The sequence below is a fragment of the Lathyrus oleraceus genome, chromosome 4 (assembly GCF_024323335.1).
Source record: "Lathyrus oleraceus cultivar Zhongwan6 chromosome 4, CAAS_Psat_ZW6_1.0, whole genome shotgun sequence".
NCBI classification, from domain to species: domain Eukaryota; kingdom Viridiplantae; phylum Streptophyta; class Magnoliopsida; order Fabales; family Fabaceae; genus Lathyrus; species Lathyrus oleraceus.
The window spans coordinates 22,130,235-22,150,704 of record NC_066582.1 but is presented as its reverse complement, the minus strand read 5'-3'; positions in this window follow the sequence as shown (position 1 = coordinate 22,150,704).

The window sequence follows — 20,470 nt, the reverse complement described above, 5'->3', positions numbered from 1 at the left end:
TCTCCCCTCCAAGGAGATTATGAAGAGGAAGATTGTCGAGATGTTGGTTGTCCATAAGAAGGATGGAAGTACTTCGGCAAAAACTCTTGACCGGCTTATGTCGGCATTTTGGGATTCTAAGAAGGTGGGAGGCACCTATAAGGAAATATCCCCCTAATGATTACATATATGATCGACAATTTGGCGTCACCCAAATCTTGATCGACGGTGGAAGCTCTTGTGATATCATATATTCAGAGCTGTTTGAAAAGATGGGTCTGGAGAGAGGTAACTTGTGGCTGTATGAAGGCTCAGACTTGTAGGAATTCAATTGGAGAACCACCCGTCTGTGGGGATATGTCGAGATGATGGTTTTAGTGGATAAAGGCAAAGACATTTAGACAGTCAGTTCATAAGTCCTCTTCGTCCCTTTCTAGAGCATCTACAATTTCATTATGGGAAGACCCCACGGAGCCACGCTGGATGTTGTAGCCTCACATTTCCACCTCAAGCTCAAATACCATAATTTGCAGGGACTAGTCACTATCAATGCCTACCTCGAAGGAGAAAAAAGAATCTATGAAGCGCTCAAGAGAGACAAAGGCGAAGGCATTGCCATGAAGATCAACGTGGATTCCTTAACCATCCAACTCATGACTACATACATATATCCTCAAAGAAGTGACTAGAAGAACAAAAGCCAAACAATGAGAATAAGTGGTGGCCAACCCGCTTCATGTACAAGAGTGATTTTCAATTATAAACTAAATATGAAAATTCCTAAAATATTCATTTGATCGTGATTATGCACAATAACACTAAATATGAGGTACAGCTGATGAGATCGAGGCCCGACTTAAATAAATCCATGGGTGTTGTCACAAACCCCTTACTCGTGTGACTATAACAATCAACTCCCTGGAGCAAAAATCGCACACAAACAAAGTCAAGAGTTTTGTTGCAAACGCTTTACTCGTGTGACCGCATCAATCAATTCCCCACCGAAAGTTAGGGGTGTTGTCGCAAATGCCTCGCACATGTGACTACAATAATCAATTCCCCCATCAAAAATCAAGGGTGTTGTCGCAAACGCCTCACGTGTGCGACTACAACAATCAATTCCCCACCAAAAGTTATGGTTGGTTTCGCAAATGGATCACACGTGCAACTACAAAAATCAATTCCCCATAGAATGCCAGAGGTGTTGTCGTAAATGCCCCGCACGTATGACCACAACAGATTACCATAATTCTTTTTGAAGGTCATCCTGTGGTCATCAACCAAGAAGTCACCAAGCTTCCTTAGTTCATAAAACTTAGAGTCCCTTAACTTGTACTGATACATGTTCCTCCTGTCGATCTTCTCCATAACTAAGTAGACAACTACAACTAACAAACTGAGGGTCCCTGAAAAATGCAAATGTAACAAGAAAAATCAAACTTTATGATGCAATGATGCCATATGATGTAATAATGATGAGATATCATATATCAGATTTCTAGCATATTCTAGATAAACTGCATACTCTGTTTGTTGCAAGTTTAAAGGTCCGACGTATACACAAGAAACATGTATGAAGGGTCTTGGTTTCCTGCAAAACCCAATATCCCCCTCACAAGTATGTACTACCCTCAAAGGGTGATCCTAAAAGGTTCCAAGAGTCAATGACCCATTTTGAGATAACATTGCCTTAGACGATTGACTCGTCGAACGATGATGCTCCCAAAAGGATTTAGTCTAGGTTTGACGTCTCGTGTCGACCATGATCACAGAATAACTCCACGGAGGTCAAAAACGACTCTAGCTACGTTACTATCATGTGTTTGTACTCAAGCTTGGGTATATAGCTTCTCTCTCATGTATCGTCACCCCAAACCAACAATAGCATATACAAGTATCCAGAATAGGAGAATATAAAAATGATAAAATAAATGGTGAATAATATAAAGTGAGTAAAGCATAAAGATAAACACCTAAAACAAGCACAAACAACCAAAACTAGGCTCGACTCCTTCTAGCGACTAGGAAATACTCCAAGTAGCAGAGTTTCCCCTGCAGAGTCGTCAGCTGAAGCTAGCGGAAATATACTGAATGCATCGCACGCTCGAACATACAAAAGAGTCGCCATCGAATTTTATTTATTCCCGAAGGAAAGAGAAAGCATCGATAAAATCCGGGGGAAATATACATTTGGGTAAGGAAGTCGGTTATGCAAGGGGAAGGTATTAACACCCGTAACATCTATTGTACTCAACGGGAACCTTTTTTTATTATTCTTTGCAAGAACGGGTGTTACTATCTGAAGATTACTCGCGAAAGAATGAGGGAAAAAGAATGAAATAGATAAAGTGCTCGGTGAGGATTGGGGCCCTCATGCCTACATATCCTTATAGTGCAATAAGGAATTCAGAGCTTTGTAGTTCATAAAACTAATGGTAGGAGGTGAAAAGAAGTTGTGATAACAAATATGGTTTGAACCAAAGGGTTATGTGATTTGAACTCCAAAAAGGGATGAATCTGAACCCAAGAGTAAAAGTGGCGTTAACCAATATGTGGGCAGCTGGAAGCGTTCGCCACTGTATATGGTATGGCTGAAAACAAAGAGAATTAAGTGTTTGGTTTCGTAGCACAAACAACTCTTTGTTCACAAGCAGACACAAGATGGAGCTCAAAGAGATAGTGTATTTGGCTCAAAGATATGATATATCACATGAAGGTAATGAGGATAGAATATGAATGCATCATGGAGATGAATGGGGATAAATAAATAAATATGCTCACGGAGGATTTGAACCTTCATGCCTACATATGCTCATCGTGCAATGAGAAAGTCAGAGCATTCCTAGTTCGTGGAACCGCGAGAACAAAGGCAGAGATTGAAAGTGATGAGAAATGTAACTTGTACCAACAGAATGGTGGAAACAAAAGAGTGTTTGTCTAAGCAACATGGACTCACAAGACAAACACAATTTCAAGGGGTAATTGCAATGTTGTTTAGTACATGGAAAAGTGTATCACTTGCTGGGGAACATTTAATTTGAAATCAAAGAAAGACCGGTATCTTGGATCCATGAAAGAATAGACTCTAAATCGAAGAGTAAAACAAGCATCTTAGCCAAAAAAGAAGAAATTAAATATTTGGGTACGAGCCAAACAACTCTCGGTTTACAAGGTGGACTGCCATTATATCGTCCTAAAAGGATGTGCATGGAATCCAAGTAAAAGTGATATTTGATATCAAAAAGATGGTATTGATTGATGAATGAAGTAATGAGGTAGAAATAAATAAGGTAGCTCGCGGATAATCTGAATTCTCGTGCCTACGTATTCTCACCGTGCAATGAGAAACTCATAGCTTTCATAGTTCAACCCACTAAGGCTGACAACTAGATGATTAAGGCAAAAGAATGATTGATTGACAATGGAATAGAGTATGGAAAGTCCTTGACACTCGTTTGATGTGAATCACACTAAATTCTATGAATGAGGGTGAATGCTTTGAATAGCTAGGGCATACTCCCCGTATGCAAAGTCACTCTAGAAAAGGATAGGATAAACTTCGTCTCATCATTCCTCATTACTCAAGGCTCATGGCGTATTGATTTTATCATAACTGACAAGTTGTTGAAGAAGAATCTTCATTGCTGCTCCTTGAGTTGATGTTGCTTTATATGAAAAAAACTTGGCACTTTATGTGATTCGTATTGCATTAAAGTCTATGAGTGAAGACGAATGCTTTGAATAACTAGGGCATACGCCCCGCACGCAAAGTCACTCTAAACGAGGGTAGGAGAAACTCTATATCATCATTCCTCAATACTTAAGGCTCATATCATACAATTTGAATCGTAGTTACCAAGTGTTGACCTTTGATGTATCTTGTATAATCCACTGCTTGACGTGACTGGGGCCTTGAATGAAAGTCTGGAGTTGAAGCTTGAAGATCCACAGTACTAAGAATAGTCATATCAAGTGATCAAGGGACTTTTTATCACTTGAATGAACTGTGGGATTATGCATGATCAAAGGATTTAGTTGATCAAAATTACTTTTGATCAACTTGAATCAGAGGGTTTGAATTGACTTGAAAAGATTAGCCTAACATCAAGAAATTACGGTTTGAGACCCTTAAGGAGTACTATGATGGAATATTGTTGAATTCATGTCCCAAAGATCAAGCCATTAGGATTTTACATCCCCTATGATCAGATGAATACCCAAGTCATATCTTTAGGGTTTTATCCACACACAAACCCTAGCTTTGCAAGCCAAGAGCTTTGAATCTATAATGATCAACTACTAAGTACGGATGAATGCTTGACGCATATGAATGAATCATGAGTGTATGCGGATGAATCTCAAGTCAAGGATTGAGTAAAAAGAGGAAAAGGGGAGGACAAATTTTGGGGTATGACAGTACCTGCAATTTTTTTTTGTCATTTTAGTTAGCAGAGATGTTTTTTAGAGAGTCTTAAAGAGATTGAGAGGCTTTTCAAAATTCTTTATTTTAATAATTTGGTAGATCTTTGATTTTAATATAAAAATTATAAAATATTTTTAAATATTTTGGAACTAAGTGATTTATATATTGAGAATAGAAATTTAGGTCTCCAATAGATAAAAATTAGAAAATATTCTTATAAATTTGTTAAACTAATTTTTTATTACTAATTTACAATCTCTTAATTAAATCTTTTTATTGGAAGTGGATTAGAAAGCTATTCTTATCGACCAAATAAATGATTTTAGATCGAATTAAATAAATAAATATATGTCATGATTCTTTATTTTTACCCTGTTCTTATTATATTGTAATTTGTTTATACTTTAGCTGGTAGATTAATTAACATTTCAAATTGTTTAGTGTGGTTGTCATTGTTCTATATATCATACAATTTTTTTTATAATGATTTGATCATCAAACTCACAAGAGATATTGAACAAAACTTTAATCATAAAAATTCTCCTTTTTTTCTTTATTTTTAAATTAAACTGTTTTAACAAAATGTCAATAAATGAGACATAAGAAAAGGAGGGGAGAAATAAGCTAATAGAAAACAAAAAAAAGAAAAGACAAATTACGCCATCAAGTGTGAAAATGTTTGAACTCTAATTTAGAACTTAAACGCAAGGGAAAGCATATTTGAGATTGGTTAAGACAAAAGAGGAATCCTATAAGTTTCTTCATCCTTCTTCTTTCCACATCTTTTTATACCAATTTCTATTTCACTTTGCTACTTACTTGACATTGCTTTTCGTGGATGTTGAAATTATCTAAAATATTTAATATAGTATCTCATTTTTATATTTTTGACAATTATTGTCTAAATCACTATTTTAAATGAAAATATTACCGTAAAAACTATATTAATCTCTATAAATTCAAATATTTGGGATTATTTATTTAATAGTTATGAAGTAATAAATAATTTACATATATTTAATACTCATAATGTTCCATGGAACAATTCATTTATTCCATACTAGCATGCACCATATGAAGAAACAAAGTTTAACAAAAAATAATGATAATGTTAGTTAGCATGTTACATCACCTCTCTAACATTAAACTTCATCATTAATTGTTCTCAAAAGGTTACTTCATTTCATGTCGGTTCTGTTGAAGCATCTTTGAGAGCTTTGCATATTGCATTAGAGACATTGCATGTGTTTATAAACATGAATTGTCTACTCTTTTTTTTCTTTATTAGAATTGTTTTCTAATATACACCTTCATATGTTAGGTAAGTAAAGATGGTTATTTGTACAATGGTTGGGAGTGGCTGTGGATCCCTTCCTCCCCACCACACCCAAACAGTTCATTCTTAACTACCATTTATTTTTCTTATCATCTAAATGCAAACCCTAAATGAAGTTTTACCTAAAAACACCTAATTGATAACATGAATATTGTTCACACCAATGGAACCATAACATATACACGCAAACAGTTGATGCAAACAGTTCCACCTAAGTTTGGTTGATGTTTACATCCCATACTACTTCTTCACACAATAATTTATCTATTCACTAAAAAAAATAAAAAAAAGTTGATTTCTAATTTTTATAGTGATATTAATTATACATTTTCAATTATGTTTCTAATTCATATTTGTTGTCAAACATTAAAGTTAGTAGAAAGAACTATTAATAATTTTCGACAGCGACTTTTTTTTTAGTGATTGTATTGAGCGATAAATTCTTTTCACCAATTGTGAGTATTTTAACTACTCAAAAGAATGTTAAATATAATATGTGTTGAACTACTAAATTAAAAAATGCATAAAAATAAGATGTGTGAAATTGTTTGACTGATTGATTATATGTATGAAATTATTGACATATTATGATATTTATAGAGATACTACCCTATTAGATTTAGAATCGTGACATAAAGAAATGCTCCATTATTTGGCTATTTTCATGTGTAATGTGTGAGTGCTTCCTCTACTTGGGATACATGGCGCCTCTTATTCGATTCAATATCGTTCATTTTATGGCATGTTTCGTTGACCTCATCCCTTATTTGTGTCTTCTTGCGCATCGTGGTACTACAATCTTCACTCCCTTTGGTTAGTGACTATATCTTCACTACTTGAGGATTACTACAAAAAAGGAGTTCGGAGACTATGGCGCAACAAGTATTTGAATCGATATCCAAATTTGGGAGCCTTTAGGTGTTCGGACAATACAAGTTTTGTTTAAAATATTCTGACTTCCTTAACCTTAGCCTTCCCGCATTTGGATTCGACATACTTTCCTAATGCGCCATCAGTGTGGGCATTAGTACCCTCGTGAGCATCCAGGGGATACAACTAGATCATATCAACTTGAACATCAGTGAGTGTCGAATTTCGCAAAACAATGTTGTTCACCACCTTGTTTCTAATCATCGGAAAATATTTGTTCCGACGCTTAAGTTTATAAATCTTTGCGCCAGACAAGAATTTAAATCTAGTGAAGCGCTACCCTTAAGAGGGTGCAGCTGTGTAATCTTAGCACATATGCCTAAGGCAAAGACTATGGAGGTAATTAATCCTCCAATGACAATACCACCTCGCTTTGCCTTAGCCACCTTTTCCATGTGCACAAGAATAAATTACGTGGTATGGATATGGCGAGGGTGAAGGACCAATCTAAAAAAACAATTCTTTCGAATTAACATTTCCTGCATTATCCCCTCGACCAAAGATAGTTTGCACTAAGGTTTTATGAAAATAGCAGATTGTCGGGTTGTGATACGGGAAGATTTCTTTCCTTCCATGTTAAATGATGTATCCACAATCATCCGCTCACAGAATGAGCCGAATTCAAGCATCCATGATAGGGGTGGAAAAATGGGTCGTGGCTCACCGGACCGGCCCGCGCACCCGCCAAGAAATGGCGAGTTGGGTTGGGATTTTGTGCCCGTCCCACCTTAAGCCCGCCAAAAAAAGGGGCGAGTTGGCTCGCCAACCCGCCAACCTAGTTATCAAGCCCTCAAAATATTTATTTTGGTTGGTTGAAGGTTGATATTTGAACTATAGTTTTGGAACACTTGTTGATGATTTTATTTTATACATTTATTTGTGAGTATATGCAATATTTTTTGAAGTAGAATTTGTTTAAAAGATGCTTTATTAAAATTATTCTAAAAAATAAGTGAAAAGTCTAATTGAAATGTAAAAACAAGTCTGTTAATCTATTAAAAAATGAAAAATAAGCAAGCCTTCCGTCCTCACCCCCACCACCTTGACGGGGCGGGCTAGATTTTTAAGCCCAATTTCACTTAGCGGACTTGCCCGCCCCGCCCCCTTTTTTGTGGGCTTAAGGTTGAGCGAGGCGGGTGGCACTTGTTGTTGTTCCTATGCCTGATCCTGATGTCGTGAGGCTTCATGATCTCGAGGAAAAATTCAAGGTAATAGAGGTGCATAACACTCTAGGTCTCGATGTTATGGACTTGTGCTTAGTTTCAGGCCTAGTCATTCCATAAAAGTTTAAGGTACCACCAGACTTTGACAAGTACACAGGGGTTAGTTGTCCCATGACTCACATAAGAGCCTACTACTGTAAGATGGCAGCGTATATTGACAATGACAAGCTTCTAATTCACTACTTACAAGATAGCTTAAGTGGGGCATCTTTGGAATGGTACATGCAGCTCGAGCAGAACCACGTCCAGTCATGGAGGAACCTTGCAGAGATGTTCCTCAAACACTATTAATACAATATGAACATGGCGCCAAACCGGTCTCAATTACAAGATATGTTCCAAAGGAGCAATGAGTCCTTTAAGGAGTACACACAATGTTAGAGGGAACTTGCAGCTAGAGTCCAACCACTAATTCTTGATAAAGAGCTTGTAGACATGTTTATGGACACTTTATAGGTCCAATATCTCAAGAAGACAAAGAGCTTGAAGCCCGCTAAGTTCTCTTACAAGATGAACGCATTTTTTGATCTAATTTGATTTAGGAAGGGAGAACATCAAGAAGAATGGGTTGAGATTAAAATCAAAATTTGAGCCTTATATCCTTTGTTTGTTAAACTGTGAATCAGCCCACGTTACAACCTTCAAAAGTCTTAATTGAAGTCAGGTTTACTATGAAAGTATACTCAATAAAATTTGCGTTAAACTGACTCCAAATGTTTGTTAAATCATTGATAACCATCTTGTTTTATCATATTTTCACATCTTCATTTGTGCCAGCCTCGTGGTCAGATATCATCTGTATATACCATATCCGTTTTCCATAACAATTTTCGATTTTATAAACTTGCATGAGCATGGTGTTAGAATTACTTTTCAAAGAGAACGTTTTTCTCACAAATCAATACTTAGCATCAAGGAAATATCAACAATAGTCTGATCAGGGGCATACCACTTCGAGACATTACTGACTAGGGGAAAGTCACCTAAGGATCCTTCCTGTTAGGAGAAAATCCTTATAATCATGGACAGATCATCCGAAGATCCTACCAACTAGAGGCAAATCATCCCAAGAGTTGACCCACCGATGTTGAATCACCTTTTTGGCCCTGATGATAATGGGTGAACCTTTCAAGAGCTCATACTAGGGCAGGCCATCTCAAGAGCACAATGGAGCCAACCACTCCGGAAGTTGGTTAGTCAGGGGCATACTTTTCAAAAGTTCAGATACTAGGGCAAGTCATATAAAGGTCATAACATTACGGCGTCCAAGTTCATTCTCAAGCCTTCCAAGATTTGGCACACCTATGTCAAATCACTTCCATGAACCTAATGATTGGAGGCATGCTTTTCAAGACTCTCATACTGGGGCATACCAACTCAAAGGCATAGTGAGGTCAATCATTCCAAAAGTCATTTAATCAGGGGCCTACTTTTTGAAGATTCACATACTGGGGAAGTTTATCTCAAGGTCGTATCAAAGCATAATGGGATATAACTTCCTTTTCGGGAAAATCCTTCAATAATACCTAAAAATAAGGGAAATACCCTCCAAGGCTCTACCAATCTAGGACAGACCACTACAAGGCTTGATCAAAAGAGACCACTTCAAAAGAACAGTGTATCTGGGGCATATTATTCCAAGGGTCGATTAGTCAAGGACGAATCTCTCCAAGGCTAATACTACGCCAAGACGTCTCCAGTGCATGGTATGGCTAAGTTGCTTCAAATTCATATTGAGGCGAATTTCTTCAAAGACCCAACATGTTAAGGTAACTATGGGAAACTGCATGGGCAATCCCTCTCAATACTCTCAAGATGCACGTATAGGCTCTGCCATACATCAACAATCGTCAAGTTTGAAACGAGTATCGAGAAGCCATGCTAGCATAACACCCTACCACCTTTTGACAAAATATCTTGGTTACACGAATAACCTCTATAAGCTATAACAATCCACGACCCACCACATGGGCACTTGTGGGAACATTCAAACCATTTTCATGCATTAATCATGTCGCTACGCTCTAGCGTCAAACCATGCATATCAACTCATTCATCTAGCACGTACCCATAATATGAATCTAACATCTACAAAATCGCAATCCTACTTGGCACCTACATCCAAAGAGACCGACCACTCTCGACATTCAATACCTCACAAAAGCTCAATCCTACCTAGAACCCTACAAAAAAACCATCCTCATTAACAATTCTATAACCCATCTTTTAAAAGCCACTTTCCGAAGGTCCCGCTTAACTCTTTACTGAAATAAAATAAGCCATATTCTTCAAATGATTATATCATCCATGGACAAATCATTTACGGACGAGTTATCCACAACATCGCATTCATGCATCACATCCATGAATGTGGGGTATTACGTCATACAAACTCTAAACATGCAATTTGATCCGCTGTCGCACACGAGTCAAAAACGAGTAATTAAGAATGGTAGTTTAGGGAAGCGACACTTGAGTATCGTATCGCAAGGACTCTTGATAAATTAACCAAATAAGAAAATGCAATAGGGGGGTTTTGATTCGATTAAGAATAAGTTATTATAAAAAGTGATTGTAAAAAGTGATTATAAAATGTGATTATAAAATAAGTTGATCTACTGGTTTGGTTTCCTAACTTATCATTGGTTAATATAATTTTCATTCCCTAAGCGGATTCTAATCCCTTTTAAATTATAGTAACAATAACAAGCGCATTGATACTAATATATGATATGTGTTCCTAATTTCTGAATTAAGCAAACAGATTCCAAATTAAGCAAACGAGTTAAGCACACACGAATTAAGAAAACGCGATTATGGAACATATATTAATCGAAATTAATCAACACATATTCTATAGAACTTTAATAAATCATACAAGACATAAAACAAAATATTGAAAGGGAAAAGACATTTGATTGAAAATTAGGAAACCTCAAAGTATCGGCGGAAATCGATTACAACAGATCAACCTTGTGAACTTTAGTTCTCCATGAAATATTTTAAGCAATATAGTATCATCAAAATTCATAATAGGATTCCTTTAGAAATGAAATACCTAATATAATAAAAATGAAATTCGGGCCCTTATGGGATCTGACCCAAAAATTACAAAAACCGGCCCAAACTAACTATTTTAATTAAGTTTGGAACTTCAACAAATTATTCGACCCTTCTTAATTTCTAATCTTCTTTTTTACTTTAACATTAAACTTGTAATTCTTTCTCTTAGCTTTCTAACGCATATTAGAACACATCAATCCGACTCCTATAGCTTAAGTTATGATCTGCATAGTGACAAGGTATCAAATACTATTTATGCTGAAAATAAAGTACGAAAATAAAATAAAGCCAAAAATAAACTTAAATATAAAAACACACTAAAATAGTAAAAATAATAGAAGAAATTATAGAGTTGCCTAAGTAGAATAGTATAATAATGTGCATCAAAATGCACTGATCAAATTCCCCTACACTTAAACTTTTGCACTTCGAGCAAAATTATAAATTAAAAACTCAAAACAGAAAAAACAAGAACAAACAAAACATGCAATTCCAAAGGTTATCAAGATACAAGGTACATGCAGAATTATAAGTCTAAGCTTCAATAATATGATGTTAGTGAGCAACTTCTTGTGACATTCACAGAAGATAGGAAAACAGATTACCAAAGAGTACATCCAAAAGCAGTAAGATCCTCACAGGATAAAATTCACTCAACTCTCAAGTGTTTAGGTTAACTGTTTACACTCAAATCACAACATGAAAGTTAGTTCTACCATAAGCTTTAAAAGACTCTAACATCCACAATTTAAATACATGCACACAAAGATCAAAAGGACTTTTATTTGGTTGTAATGTGGCCAAGGTAAAGGTGAGATAAATTGAAATTTTGGTGTAGTCAGAGTTCAGATGTTCTACTCCAAGTAATGACATCTGATCCAACATTGTTACTAATACAGCAAGACAGTTATACAAATTAAAACCCAGTACTGATATGCACACATTCACAGATGTCACGATATCTGCTACTATATCACCATAGAATGGAAGAACACCCAGTTCTATCCATCTAGTACAAAGACACAGCAGAGATCAACATTGAATGTTATGACATCCAATTCTGCGCAGACAAGAATGATGCAGAACTTAAATTTAAAGTGCAGTAAATAACACAAGGAATTGTTTACCCAGTTCGGTGTCACACACACCTACGTCTGGGGGCTACCAAGCCAGGGAGGAAATCCACTATTAGCAGTATTAATTCAGGCCTTAAACCACCTGTTTAATCCTATCACTTAATACCTACCCAATGCAATTTCAATCTAAACTAAGACCAGAGTTCCTACTCACTCCCCCTCAATCACCTCAGTGATTACAACCTTTAATTAAGTTTAAAGACAATGGTGAAGTAATACTTCAAACAACTCTTGATTGTGCTTAACAGCTTTAATCAAGATACACAGCACTCACGCTTAAAAGCTTAGAGTGACACAACACTTACAACTCAATGAACACCCTAGTCCAATGCAATCATCTAGGTGATAATTGCTTGGCTCACAAGATACACCTAATACAAGACACACATAAAATACAGCAATGAAGAGTACTGGAACAATGAATGCTTCACGCTAAAAACCCCTGAGTTTTGAAAGAAGGATTGCCATCCTTTTATATTGCAGCACTTGTACTTGTATTTCCTAAAATTAAGGTTAAGCAAGTTAACCTAATTTCCACATATTAGGGTGCTAACAAATAGGCTATTTGTTAGGTTCATTAATTGTAGCTCAGTTGTTAGTTTCCTGGATTTTAGCTCAGCTGTTGGATTCCTGAAAAATAGCCTGAGAAAAATACTGAAACAGAAAAACTAACCATCCTACATTTTAGCATATGCTGTCAGGAATGAATGTCACAACATTCAGCTTGACGTCCAGAACATAGGCCATATGCTAACTTTGTTATTCTCCTGAAAACCAGTCTGAAAGAAATACTGAACTGTAATAAATACTGAACTATACCAGAAAAACTCACTGGCCTATAAGTCAGTATCTGCTGTCAAGAATGAATGTCATAACATTCAGTTTGACATCCAGATAATAGGCTATGTGCTAGGTCTGTTATTCTCCTGAAAAACAGCCTGAGATAAATACTGAACCATAACAGAAAAACCAACTAGCCTATAGTTCAGTATCTGCTGTCAGGGATGAATGTCATAACATCCAGTTTGACATTCAGTAAGTCCTGTATTGAGTGACTGTCATAACAGAACAGAAAATCAGCCTGCTGTTAGTTTTCTGAAAATCAGCCTGTGATAAATAACAGAAAAACTAACTGGCCTGTCAGGAATGAATGTCATAACATTCAGTTTGACATTCAGAGACTGCTGTTATGAGTGACTGTCATAACAGAACAGAAAATCAACCTGAACTAAATACTGAACTATAACAGAAATACTGATTAGTCTATAATTCAGTATCTGCTGTCAGGGATGAATGTCATAACATCCAGTTTGACATTCAGTAAATCCTGTATTAGCTAATCCTGCAGCATACTACTTAAGCATGTCATGACATCAGTCAAGACATCTAAGTACCATAATTGTTTTAACACAAAATGCAGCCAATCAAAAACATCTACAAACTCCCCCTTTGGCAAATTTTTGGCTAAAACAACTTGGCATCACAACAGAGTTCACAGCAGCGGAAAACACACATCCAAGCAGAGAATTAAATTAGCTAATACACTCAGCACTCATAGAAGTTAAACTTCAAACAACAGCAGCACAAGTAGAATGCACACAACACCATAACCTCTTGTTTAGAGGACCTTCAAACAACAGCAGCACAAGTAGAATGCACACAGCACCATAACCTCTTGTTTAGAGGACCTTCAATGAAATCTGTTGTCTTGGGGTACATTTGTTACTCCCCCTTTTATCAAAAATGTTGCCAAAGCAACACTTAATCTTACAGACCAACAAAAATAAAATTACAAGCAACTTTCAGAAACACACACTTGATTTTACTTCACAGTTTCAACAAGAATACACACTCTTGATCTTGCTTTACAGCTTTGATCAAGACTACACCCACTTGATCTTGCTTCACAGCTTTAGAGTGACGAATTTCAGCCACAAATCAGATCTTCAATCAAACACAGATTGCCATTAAGTGTGCAATCACAAAACACCAGACTTTCACGATGAATGTTCTGTGTACCGGGTGTCATGACATCGGGTCTGACATCCTGGAAAATTCCTGCATAATTCCATAATTCCTTTTATAACTTCCAGCAGGTACAATCATATCAGATGCCATGACTTTGTGTATGACTGCTTGAAACACTCCTGCATGAACATGATCTTGAACTCCAACAAGTACATATCATATCAGATGCCATGACCTTGTGTATGACATTCTGAAACAAATACTGCATGAACATGTTTTTGAACTCCAGCAGGTACATAGGATATCTGATGTTAAGACATCACACATAACATCTTGTGAACACTCTTTGTTTTACCAAAATTGCTCCCCTTTGGCAAATTTTGGCTAAAACATATATCCAACACCCCAAAGTTGGACCTTCACATACTTCCTGATTCAAAGAGAACCCAAACCACTTGATGTATGGAAAACATAAGACGCGTCTTCATGTCTTCAAGAGCACACCCTCTGTTCAACCCTCTTGGCTGAACACATCCACACTCTGTGTCAATCTCTCTTCTAACCAGAACAAAAAACCACTTCACAAAATGTTCTAACATTAGTTAGGACATCCTTCACAACATAACAAAGAACACCATCTAATAATCTTCAGATATCACTGAGTCACCAGCTTGATCCAAAAGAAACCAGACACAAATTGGGACATATACATTCTCATCCCATTACAAGAGATAATCTTCCATAGATAGCTCAGAACTCCTACCACAAGCTCCAAGAGATGAATAGAAAACACCTCCTTTTGTCTTCAGCTTACTACTTTTCTTCTCAAAAGTAATTTGTCTCAGACTTTCCTCAAGAATAATCAGCTGCCATATGTTGATTATCTTGATTCTTCGAACTCACTTCTGAGATAGACCAAATGCCACTGGTTGATTACCTCCTTCATGAATCCTCATATGAAAAAGTCAAATGCCACTTTTTGACCTCTCCAAGTTTATCAGACTTCTCCCAAAGATATTCTGACCTTCCAAGTGAGACTTGAACTTCAAGCTACATGTTAAACAAAACTTAGATTCTCTAAGACATGAACATGTAACATCTTCTCCATCCAGCAACTCCAAAGAACTGCAATGAGAACGATCTTTTTGAAGTACCCAATCTACAACTCTGTCGACCCTTCTATCTTAAGTTGATGTGCCACTTCACCAACTAAGATTCTGATGTTGAACCAAATGTCACAACATTGTGTTTAACATCTAGCTGTTGAATTCAGCTCCTTCTTCTGCCACTTGAAAGAACTTCCTCCTTACACAGAACAAGAGTTCAAGGCTCTCATAGACTTAATTGTGGAACCAAGTTTGAGTAAACAACCTCCATCCTGCAGGTTTGCAGTTAAGTCATCCAAGCTCACACCTTGATGAATCCCTGCTTCTTCTCCAAAGACATCAGACACTCTGATGCATGAGTCTTCAGAAGGACCAGTTAGAGACTAACCCTTCAGCTATACCAAGGATTCCACTTCCTAAAGCAAGGTTGTTTCCATGATGTTAAGAATGCTGCCACTTGTTCTTAACTCCACAGTGTGCATTAGCCAATGCACTTCCTTACCTAGATCAGAAATAAACTGATCCAAGTAACCACCATCAAGACTATGATGTCTTCTTCTTCTTGTACACACCAAGGCTGAACATGTTTCTTGCTAGGAAACCTTTTCAGAGATCATATGCTTTTGCTGCCACCAAAGAGATAGATCATAAACCAATGTACTATCCTTCTTGTGATTCTGCACAGGGTCTTGAAGAAGAGATGTTCCAACATCTTTAAGAACATCAGTTATCTGGAGCTCCAAGGATAATCAATTAAATACTTGTATTTGGCACAATTAGACATTGATCTTATATCCTTTCTCAATTATCTTTTCAAATACTTCCACCATAAGAATACTTTGAAAATACTCTTCTTGTGTCAACATCTTCTGCTTGCAAGCACCTCAATAGTTTTGAGAATCTTTCCAGATTATATTCACCCTTAGGAATGAGAGAGATGAATCCTTCCTTGCAAATGTGTCACACAACAACCAGAACCCATGTGACACAGGTCAACAGCCAACCAGACCCTAGGTTGACCAAACGTGAGGAGGTTAACCAAAACTCCCCCTCAAATTAACAATCATGGAAACTCCACACCAATATCCATGAATTGTACACAAATGTCTCAACATGACATACACCATCCCTACCAGTGGCAACTAACTCTATGAGTTATACCTATACATACTCCAATCACACCAATCAGACTCCAGCTGACCATAAGTACTAGTGGAAAAAAAACAGCACTAGTCAATAGTAGATATGCATTGCCAGAGCATACTACCTCAACCAACCTCTGAATCTTCATATTCTCACTCCTTGAAAGAACTGCCACTTCTGAGCGTGGTGTTTGAATAACAAGATTCATGGTCCCAATCCTCTTAAATGAAATAGCAATCAGGTTACCCCATTATTGACTTCTAACATCCAGGGGACTTGTCTTCCAACACAACATAGTACTTCAGGGAACAACTATCCAACCCTGACCAATCTACAGGAATAAGACAAACAACAGGAAATTGCACAATGTCACATCTCAACCAGCTCCACTTCTAGAGATCAGACTTCTAAAAGTGACCTTCTTGAGCACACACACAGTTGACCCTACCCTTGTCAACTTAGCACACACAGATGTCTCCTCTTCCAGGTCAGGAGTAGGTTCCAAACAAAAGTATCCCTTTGTTTGACACCTAAAAACATCTGCTCTTCAACCAGTAGCTGCATACTTGTTGAACAACATGTTCTAACATCACATAGAACATTAGTTCCACCTCCTTGGAACAAGCCCTCCTTGAAAGTCTTCAAGGTCTTCATATACACTACCCAAGAGAGTAAAAGAATCAGTGATCGGGTGATTCTTACCATGATGAGTGGACTTGAGGAGACTCAAGTATCTTTGACATCTTCAGTAGATTATGATGAAATCTTGAATACAGCAGCCTTTCATCCACATGAGAGGAAACTACATCAGAGATTGAGTTTTGCCAGGTATTATGCAGCGGAAATCATAATACAACTCAACCTATGAACACACACTTCACCAGATCAGCCTCCAAGAACATACCAAGTTTGAATATGATTCAATACTAGCACAGCTGTCCCATACAAAGGCCAATTGCCAACCTCCAGAGAAAGGTACACACAGTTCCTGTCATGAATAGTCCATCCACCTACTTCAAGGGACCATTCAGGGAAATCACAGAACCTTCCACAGGTTCCAACATCAGTACTAACATAACTCCTTGCAAGATACCAGAAAGTATCACCCATGGATCTCATCCAGAAACAGAACAGGATGCCTGCTCTGATACCAATTGAAATTTTGGTGTAGTCAGAGTTCAGATGTTCTACTCCAAGTAATGACATCTGATCCAACATTGTTACTAATACAGCAAGACAGTTATACAAATTAAAACCCAGTACTGATATGCACACATTCACAGATGTCACGACATCTGCTACTATATCACCATAGAATGGAAGACCACCCAGTTCTGTCCATCTAGTACAAAGACACAGCAGAGATCAACATTGGATGTTATGACATCCAATTCTGCGCAGACAAGAATGATGTAGAACTTAAAATATAAAGTGCAGTAAATAACACAAGGAATTGTTTACCCAGTTCGGTGTCACACACACCTACGTCTGGGGGCTACCAAGCCAGGGAGGAAATCCACTATTAGCAGTATTAATTCAGGCCTTAAACCACCTGTTTAATCCTATCACTTAATACCTACCTGTCGCATCGCAAAAAACAACCGGCGGGAAAAACACAGAGCCCCCACCGTGCGTTATTTATCCCAAAGGAGGGAAAGGAAACGCTCGAAGTAAACCTGAAAAGGGAAAGGAATGGTCTTACGACCAGAGATTGCTAGGTACGGGAGTCGGCTATGCAAGGGGAAGGTATTAGCACCCCTCACGTCCGTCGTACTCGACGGGATCCACGCTTAAAAGAATAGGAAAAGGTTGCTAAATAACTGCTCAAAGACTGCACAAACTGGAATGAAACACAAGTGAAAGAAGATGGAGGAAGGGCACTCGGCAGGATGTCGCATCCTAGGCCTACGTAGTTTGTCAGAAACAAACATCAGAGTCGACGTAGTTCGGGAAAATGGGAAACATGCTCGCTAGGACATCGCATCCTATGCCTACGTATCTTCTCTAACCAGAGAAAGAATTAGAGCACTCGTAGCTCGGCTAACGCACGCCAAAACAAAACACTGAACAGACGCTGAGACGTCGAAACAAACACACCAAGGAAACAGAATGCCAATAAATGGACTTACATCCGACTCCGAACAAACAAACGCAAACAGGAAATAAAATGCCAATGAATGGACTTACATCTGACTCCGAACAAACAAACACAAACAGGAAACAGAATGCCAATAAATGGACTTACATCCGACTCCAAACACACACGAAAAGGGAAAAGAGGGTCTCGATTGCAACGAGGGCAAGAGAAAAGGAAGGTCTCGATCGCAGCGAGGGCGAGAGAAAAGAATCGCAACGAGGGCGAAAACCAGCAAAGATTAAATGTTAGTCGTCAGTCAAACTCGGCAAGACATCGCATCTCGTGCCTATGTATCTCATCTGAACATGAGAATCAGAGTTGTCGTAGTTCGGCTAAACTATTTCTGTTTGTTTTGTGTTTTTTAGATGAACGACGTTACTACGCAATTTACCGGATGCTCGACCTTTGGAGACTTACTCACCTGTAGTAGAAGGAGTCAACGTGTCCTTAAGAGAAGATAAAGTTTGTTTGTGTTTTAGGAATGCTCACGCAAGAAAGGAAGTCCTAGACGAAGTAACCGTGCTACCTTAATTGACATGCAAACGAGAGACTATACGAAGTCTAGCAATCCTATGGGGAAACAATAAGCAGGTCTCATAAGAGAACAACAAAAACTGGAAACAGAATGCCAATCAATGGACTTACATCCAACTCCACACAACAAACAGGAAACAGAATGCCAACGGCTGGGCTTACATCTAACTCCTCAACAAAACAGGAAACAGATAGCCAATCAATGGTCTTACATCCGACTCCTAACAACACTAAAAAAAAACAAAAGGGTGAAAAAAGAAAAAGGGTGCCCGGAGAGATCTCGCTCAATCTCCTGCCTACATATCTCATCTGGTATGAGAATCAGGGCGACGTAGTTCCCCTTAACAGGGGAGAAACTCTCTCCTAACCAGAGACCAGGGAGATAACAAACTAATAGGGAGATTATGACTCGAGCCTAAAAGTTGTCATGCAAACGATCCCTAAGTTGAGGTCTCTAATCAGAACCTAACTCGCACAGGAAGCAAGTCAATCTAAACAGCAAATAAACAAACATGCATGAAAAGCAAACACATGACAGATTCACAAATATGCAAACAAGCAATCAAGCAACACACTCTATATGCAAACAAGAGGCTCAGACAAGTTGGTTGGGCTTTAGTCAAGGGGTCATATCAACCTCGACAAACAAGCCAAAACTGTAGGGGTGTTCTGAAGCTCTTAACCACTAACATTGAGAGTTAGGGTGAAGCTGATGAAACGGAAATGAGGATTAGACCTCATGCTCTTAACCATGGCCTGGGTGAGCTTGAATCAAAGAAGGCGTGGGGATCCAGAATGAGGGACCCTATTCCACTTGACTGACTCTATACAAAAATCTTGGGTTATGTTCAAGAGCATCAGCACGTAGTGCGAGCATAATGAACGACTCAACGATTAACAGGGGATTGATTGCTAATCCCTTCTATCTGTCAATTTCCTCTTCACTTAGGAGGACTTAACAAGTAACATGCCTCAACAAGGAGGTCTTTAGCACAAATGTAAACATACACAGTCATGGCCTCTTAAGGAGGACTTCAGCCAAATGCCTGTCAAAAGAAACGACAGGGCTTCCAGACTACATGGAGAAAAAGAGTGGTTACCTAGGTGGTGTACCAACCACACTCCAAAGCAAAGCTCAAGCAAGAGCTAAAAGCGACTAATGTACCTGTACAAAAGCCAAACAGTCAATATTGTATTCAGACAAATCAAACAGACAACAACAGAACTTTCCAATATGTACACAATGCAAGTCATGAATGCATTCACTCAAGTGAGTTCACCACATCAAAGGACCTACAACACAATAAGAGTTAGTTAATCAAAGCAACTTGCATCTCAAGTAATGAGATCACATCAACCATTAGAGCTAGATGCTTGAACCTGAAATACAAAGCTCAATTGGTGAGTACAAACCACTAGTACCAAGACTAGGGTCAAAGGCAAGACAAATATTCAAAACAGAAGTCAATATTCCACATGAAGCACATTTAAT